We start from the raw sequence: 8,154 nt of genomic DNA on the forward strand, positions 1-8,154 counted from the left end.
TATATGGTCATTTGATGCTAGTTTTAGAATAGAGGTTTGGTACCAAATGGTATGTTTTGTTAAATTATCTACAAGGTAAGTTTTGGTGTGAATAAGCATATATGTTAGTTAAACAATTGGTTATATTGAACATATGATTAGCCATGTTTATAAGTTGTCATTTGAGGTGCCTAAGGACATATTGGTTGTATGTGATCATGCCATTTGTATAAGGCTTGATTATGATTGTTTTGGATGTCTTATTATAGCTTGTGTATATGTGAATTTTTGGATGAAGGTTTATACCAAATTGGATGAGAAATATGGCATGTAAAATGACCTATTTTCGTCCACACGGGCAGACACACGGGTGTGTGTCTCAGTCGTGTGTGACACACAGCTAGGTGACACGGTGATCAGTTATTTAACGTCACAGCAATAATGTGCAAGCGTACACTAATTAGATGTGAGTCTATTGGATATCTATCCCACAGGGATGGTTTTCTTTTGTCTATTAATGTTGGTGCAATAATTAGATAGAAATGAGATAAATTGTGAGGGTAGTTGTCAGACCAACAACATACAAACAGAATCTTCAGTAGATTAAACAATAAAATATGATAATGATAAATTGGGATCCCCAACATGAATCTTCAGCAGATTAAACAATAAAAGCAAGATTGAATAAGATATCATTTAACTAAGAATTCATGTGTATTTCCATACAAACAGAAAACTGAAAGTAATCACCAGCATTTAGAAAGAAATAAGAAAGAATCGAGTGGGGAATACTATTCCTAGACAACTCGACTGAGTCTCTCGATTCCCTCTTGTCTCACACTTAGGTCTCCTCGTCAAAAGCTAATTTGCATCAATTTTCACATTGAGTCACCCGTGAGAGGCTTAAGTTGCCATAGCCACAAGCTTCAAGGTAGGATGAAGAAGATGATGGTCAAGAAAAAGCTCTTTTTTTTTCTCACGTCAACCTTTTATGTCTTCCTCTAACAATACAGGTGTCTTTTCCTCAGAGTTATTTTGTCCTTGTACGTACAGGTCAGTTATACTATACTGGAAAACTCACACATTTTTAGTTCTTATCCAGACAGCTGTCAAGTGTGGCGACAATTCTGGACGCAATCTGGAATTAACTCATGCAACGACATTAACGCAAAAGCAAAATTAAGGATAAAATATGTTAGAATTCACTGAGTTATAAAATGCATTTACTAAACAGAAAATGCTAAAATATTAACAATTTAACCAATAAGTAAGGAGGAAAACCTATGTTCTTTCTAGTGCTATCACACCCCCAAATTTGAGTTTTTACTTGTCCTAAAGTAAAATAGAAACTAGCAAGGCTACAAAAATTTTACTATGGCAAATGATCATTCTAGTAACTTGAACCCTTTAAATTCCTAATGAATGAATCACATTCAGATGAAAGAATATTGCATCAACAATACATAAGCATGAATGAATAAAGTTGCAACTTCATCAATGCAAGCATTATGCTTCAAACCTTAAGTTCTATCTACCAATACAACATTTATTTTTTTATTTTTTTATTTTCCTTTGGAATAAGGGATATCATTGCATTATTGTACCCTTGTTCTTGAGAAGTAACGATGGAGTGCAGCAAACCCCCAAGGAGTACATCATTGCGCCAATAGACACTCATACAACGATAGCCTTTGGCCAGATTGATTTTTCTAATGCTTGTATTGGAGTGTTCCTTCATTAACATTCCATACTACACCCACTTTGGAGTGTCTCTAATTTCTAACTATATATATAAGCAATTGTAAAAGCATATTCATTCAAGATTTAAGGAATAATAGTAGTCATCCATTACTAATGCAACCTAATCTATTCATCAAATAATTGAAGCAACAACCTTCTGTCAAATTTATCCAACTCATTCATTGATAATTCACATGATTCAAGAATTAAGCATCAAATGTAACAAAATTTTGAACAATTTTAATTTACTACAATTAAACCTTGCATGCTTCATTATCGAAAAAAATTGAAATGTGGGTGCATTTCCAAACCCCATGTGCATTCCCCCAAAGTTAAACTTTGCATTATCCCCAATGCACTAACATGAAATTGTAATGACAGTAAAAATGCAATGACAATGTGTACTTATCGAAATAAAACTTGCAACTACATGCAATGCATGAATACTATACCTAAAGCTTAAAATAAACTAACTTAGTTATCCTCAGCCATCGATGTGGCTGCACGATGTTTCTTTCTCCTCATTTTGTTCTCTTTCATCTTTCATTTTTTATCATTAGAACGCTTTCTCTTCATCAATGCAAGCATTATGCTTCAAACCTTAAGTTCTATCTACCAATACAACATTTATTGTACAATACTAAGTATATATAACATTTATTTTTTTTATTTTTTTATTTTGCTTTGGAATAAGGGAGATCGTTGCATTATTGTACCCTTGTTCTTGAGAAGTAACGATGGAGTGCAGCAAACCCCCAAGGAGTACATCATTGCGCCAATAGACACTCATACAACAATAGCCTTTGGCCAGATTGATTTTTCTAATGCTTGTATTGGAGTGTTCCTTCATTAACATTCCATACTACACCCACTTTGGAGTGTCTCTAATTTCTAACTATATATATAAGCAATTGTAAAAGCATATTCATTCAAGATTTAAGGAATGATAGTAGTCATCCATTACTAATGCAACCTAATCTATTCATCAAAGAATTGAAGCAACAACCTTCTATCAAATTTATCCAACTCATTCATTGATAATTCACATGATTCAAGAATTAAGCATCAAATGTAACAAAAATTTGAACAATTTTAATTTACTACAATTAAACCTTGCATGCTTCATTATCGAAAAAAATTGAAATGTGGGTGCATTTCCAAACCCCATGTGCATTCCCCCAAAGTTAAACTTTGCATTATCCCCAATGCACTAACATGAAATTGTAATGACAGTAAAAATGCAATGACAATGTGTACTTATCGAAATAAAACTTGCAACTACATGCAATGCATGAATACTATACCTAAAGCTTAAAATAAACTAACTTAGTTATCCTCAGCCATCATGTGGCTGCACGATGTTTCTTTCTCCTCATTTTGTTCTCTTTCATCTTTCATTTTTTATCATTAGAGCGCTTTCTCTTCATCAATGCAAGCATTATGCTTCAAACCTTAAGTTCTATCTATCAATACAACATTTATTGTACAATACTAAGTATATATAACATTTATTTTTTTATTTTTTTATTTTCCTTTGGAATAAGGGATATCATTGCATTATTGTACCCTTGTTCTTGAGAAGTAACGATGGAGTGCAGCAAACCCCCAAGGAGTACATCATTGCGCCAATAGACACTCATACAACGATAGCCTTTGGCCAGATTGATTTTTCTAATGCTTGTATTGGAGTGTTCCTTCATTAACATTCCATACTACACCCACTTTGGAGTGTCTCTAATTTCTAACTATATATATAAGCAATTGTAAAAAGCATATTCATTCAAGATTTAAGGAATGATAGTAGTCATCCATTACTAATGCAACCTAATCTATTCATCAAAGAATTGAAGCAACAACCTTTTGTCAAATTTATCCAACTCATTCATTGATAATTCACATGATTCAAGAATTAAGCATCAAATGTAACAAAAATTTTTGAACAATTTTAATTTACTACAATTAAACCTTGCATGCTTCATTATCGAAAAAAATTGAAATGTGGGTGCATTTCCAAACCCCATGTGCATTCCCCCAAAGTTAAACTTTGCATTATCCCAATGCACTAACATGAAATTGTAATGACAGTAAAAATGCAATGACAATGTGTACTTATCGAAATAAAACTTGCAACTACATTCAATGCATGAATACTATACCTAAAGCTTAAAATAAACTAACTTAGTTATCCTCAGCCATCGATGTGGCTGCACGATGTTTCTTTCTCCTCATTTTGTTCTCTTTCATCTTTCATTTTTTATCATTAGAGCGCTTTCTCTTCTTTTCTTTGGGCTTCGCACGATCCTCGAACTGCTCCTCAGTTTTTAGCTGTGCCCCGGCATCATTGGCTGCTTCCTGTGTAGGAGAGGCCATCTGGAGTGGTCCAGTGTAGACCACTATTCCCAATGAATTGCATTGCTCCTCACTGGTTACCTCAGCAACTTGCACCGGTCTCGATCCATCTCTCTCCAAATTATAAATATTTGCACCCACAGACTCAGTTGCGGTGATAATGTTCACAATAGAATCTCTCTTCTTTTTCATTTTCATTTTCAGCAACTTCTTCTTCTTCTGCAGCAGCAACTTCCTTCTCAATAATAGTGTCATCTTGATTAGCAAAAATACCATCATCGAACAAGCTATCTATCTTTCTCAGGCATTCTTCAATGTCCCTAGATTCCTCCTTTTGGAGTGTTCGTCTACATCCCCAATGAATTTGGAGTGTTCGTCTACATCCACCTTGGTGTTGTACAGCTCGTTGATTTTTTTAGTCTCCCATGGTATTAAGCCTTCTCAAACAAAAATGAACTCTAACTCATGATCATAAAGGTTAGCATAGAAATTACGAACTAGTGAATGAGAATAGCTTCCAAGATTGGTGCAAAAAGTTACCCACTTTAGCTTCGAGATGGTATTGTAGAATTGCTTACCCAAGTCTTGTTGTTGAGAAATGGAGATTCCTTTTTCGGGGTGGAAGTTTCACTTCAACATGTTGTCTTGAAACCGTTCCTTTACCATTTTATTCAAAAAGATTACTGGCTCCTTTTCTGCCTTGGCTTAGGGGATTTTGATTCACGAACTGTGGTAGTAGAGGACACACGTTCTTCAGTAGATTTGGTGGCTTTCTTGACCGAGCCTCTCGCTTTTGCCATCATTTATTGAGGGAAAACAATTTAAAGTTGAAAAGATATGATCTTGAGAAGAGAAAGGAAATAAAATTGGTTGCTTGAATGCGTTACAATCGGTACAGTGGGGGATGATTTATAGCTACTGAAAGAGGAAGATGGAGAGGTGTGTTGTTTTGTGGAGAGATATAAAGCTGGCAGGAATAGTTGTGTCCAATAGAAATTGTGCTCGCTCAGAAGGATTAAACAGCTGAGTGATTTTTTTATCTAATGGTGGCATTTGGGTTTCCCTTGATTTTGATGAGTTATAAATGGTAGTACAGAATTACGGAATGCGTTGACAGCAAAATTTCAATAGGTCGACAAAGGTACCTAATTATTGTGTAAAAAGGAAGGAAAACAAACTTTAACAAAACATAAAGAAAATAAACTAAAACCATGGAGTAATAATTAAAAAGTTAAAACTTTTCGACCAATTTAATGGTCTACTCCTACTTTTGATCACCATTGCCAAAATAGGGTTTTAGCCTCTATCCATTTACTTTGAACTTGTGTCTGTCACGTAAATCTTATATTGTGATTGCACTATGAGAAAATACATCGACAACTTTAAAAGGTCTATACCAACATGAATGCAATTTACCTGGGTGCAATTTAAGTCGAGAATTGAATAATAAAACCTGTTGACCCACCATAAATTGTCACTGTAAAATAATCTTGTCAAGCCATCGTTTGGTCTTTTACATATAAATAACAGCATTTTCATAGACATTTCTCCTAATCTCCTCTAGTTCAGTGAAATCCAACAGCCTTTTCCATCCAGTTGATTCATAGTCCATGTTCACTTGCTTAATTGCCCACATTACTTTGTGTTCCAGTTCAACTGGCAAGTGACTTGCTTTCTCCAAAACCAATTGATACGGTGACATCCCTAATGGAGTTTTGTATGCTATCCACAATACCCATAAAGCATCATCTAATCGGAAAGACCAATCTTTCCTCGAAGGGCTTACAACCTTCTCAAGAATGTTCTTAATTTGTTGAATCGATACTTCGGCTAGTCCATTGGTTTGCGACTGGTAAGTAGTAGCCATTCTATGATTAACTCCATATCTATTCAGTGTGGTTGCCACTTGGTTGCAATGAAAGTGTGTACCCTGATCATTAATCAATGCGTTTGGTATGCCGAAGCGGGTGAGTATATGCTTGTGAAAAAAATTTAACACTGTCTTTGCATCATCCATTGGAACTGCAACAACTTTAACCCACTTTGAGACGTGGTCAATGGCTACTAATATATAAAGATTTCAACATGAACTCAGAAACAGACCCATAAAATCCATACCTCAAACATCGAATAATTCAACCTCCATAATTGGCTGCTGCAACATTTCATTGCATCGAGATTTAGAACTGGTGTGCTGACACCTATCGCATTGATTCACAAAATTGTAGGCGTCTTTGAATAATGACATCTAGTAGAATCCTAATTGGAGAACCTTAGTAGCAGTTCTCATACCACTGGAATGGCCTCCATAAGGAGCATCATGACAATGTTTCAAGATTGAAAGCATCTCCTCTTCCCATACATAATGTCAAATGATGTTGTCATTGCAGACATTGAATAAATACAGCTCGTTCCAATGATACTTCACTACGTCATGAAGAAATCTTTTCTTTTATGGCCTGTGACACCCAATGGGAGTTTTCCACACACTAGATAATTAACAAAATCCGCATACCAAGGAGTTGAATCTATAGCAAATAACTTCTCATATAGGAACGCGTCGACAATTTGAAGTATGTTTTCGTCTTAGCTGCCAACTTTCAATCGGGATAGATGGTCAGCAACTTGGTTCTCTAAACCTTTACGGTCTTTTATCTCGATGTCAAATTCTTGCAATAGTAATATCTAGCGTATCGGTCTTGGTTTGACATCCTTTTTCGCAAAGGGATATATCAACGCTGAGTGATTAGTGAGTACAGTAACCTCTGCCCAGATAAGACAGGAACAAAACTTGTCGCAAGCAAAGACTACAACCATCAATTCTTTCTCTATGGTGGTATAATTGAATTGAGCCTCTGTAAAAGTTTTGCTAGCATAATAGATGGTGTGAAATATTTTTCCCTTTCATTGTCCTAAAACCACACCCACAGTAAATTCACTTGCATCGCACATAACTTCTAAAAGTTGAGACCAATATGGTGCAACGACAATGGGTGCATTCACTAGCTGCTTTTTTAACTGAATAAAGGCATCTAGACATGCATCGTCAAAGAAGAATTTTTTATTCTATTCTAGTAATAAACATAAGGGCTTTGTAATTTTTGAAAAATCCCTAATAAACCTCCAGTAAAACCCTGCAAGTCTAAGAAAACTGTGAATACCTTTCATGTTTTTTGGTGGAGGTGATTTCTCAATGATTTCCAACTTAACTTTTTACTTGCATGCCTTGACTAGAGATGCGATGTCCTAACATAATGCCTTTGGTTTCCATGAAATGATACTTTTTCCAATTCAGGACAAGATGTGTGTCCTCATATCACTTCAATAATTTATCTAAATTGTCAGCGCAATGATCAAAATAGTTCCCATAGATTGAGAAATCATCCATAAAAACCTCTAAAGATTCTTCGATAGTATATGAGAATATTACCGTCATGTATCTTTGAAATGTGGTTGGTGCATTGTAAAGACCGAAAGACATATGGTGAAAAGTGAAAGTACCAAAGGGATAGGTGAAGGTTGTTTTCTCCTTATCCTCCGGCGCAATAGTAATTTGATTGTACCCAGAAAAATTGTCTAAAAAGAAATGATAGGCCTTTCCAGTAAGTCAGTCCAACATTTGGTCAATGAAAGGATGTGAGAAGTGATCCTTCTTTGTGGTTGCATTCAATTTGCGATAATCCATACAAACTTACCATTCCGTGGGAATATGTATAGGAATTAATTCGTCCTTATTGTTGCGAACCATAGTGATGCCACCCTTTTTAGATACGTATTGCACTGAACTTACCGAATTGCTATAAAAAATCGAGTAAATAATTATAGCATCAAGCCATTTTATGATTTACTTCTTGACAACTTCCTTCATCTTCTGATTTAATCTTCTTTGTTGTTCAATCGATTGTTTGCCTTCATCTTCCAACTTGATCTTGTGCATGCAAAAAGGACTAATACCTTGAATATTGGCAATACTCCAAGCAATAACTCGTTTATGTTGCTTGAGAATATGGACCAATTTCTCTTCTTGAGTTACATCCATTGTTGCAAAGACAATAACTGGGAGAGTATTGTGATCACAAAGAAAGA

Source organism: Gossypium hirsutum, chromosome D05 (genome assembly GCF_007990345.1).
Source record: "Gossypium hirsutum isolate 1008001.06 chromosome D05, Gossypium_hirsutum_v2.1, whole genome shotgun sequence".
NCBI classification, from domain to species: Eukaryota; Viridiplantae; Streptophyta; class Magnoliopsida; order Malvales; family Malvaceae; genus Gossypium; species Gossypium hirsutum.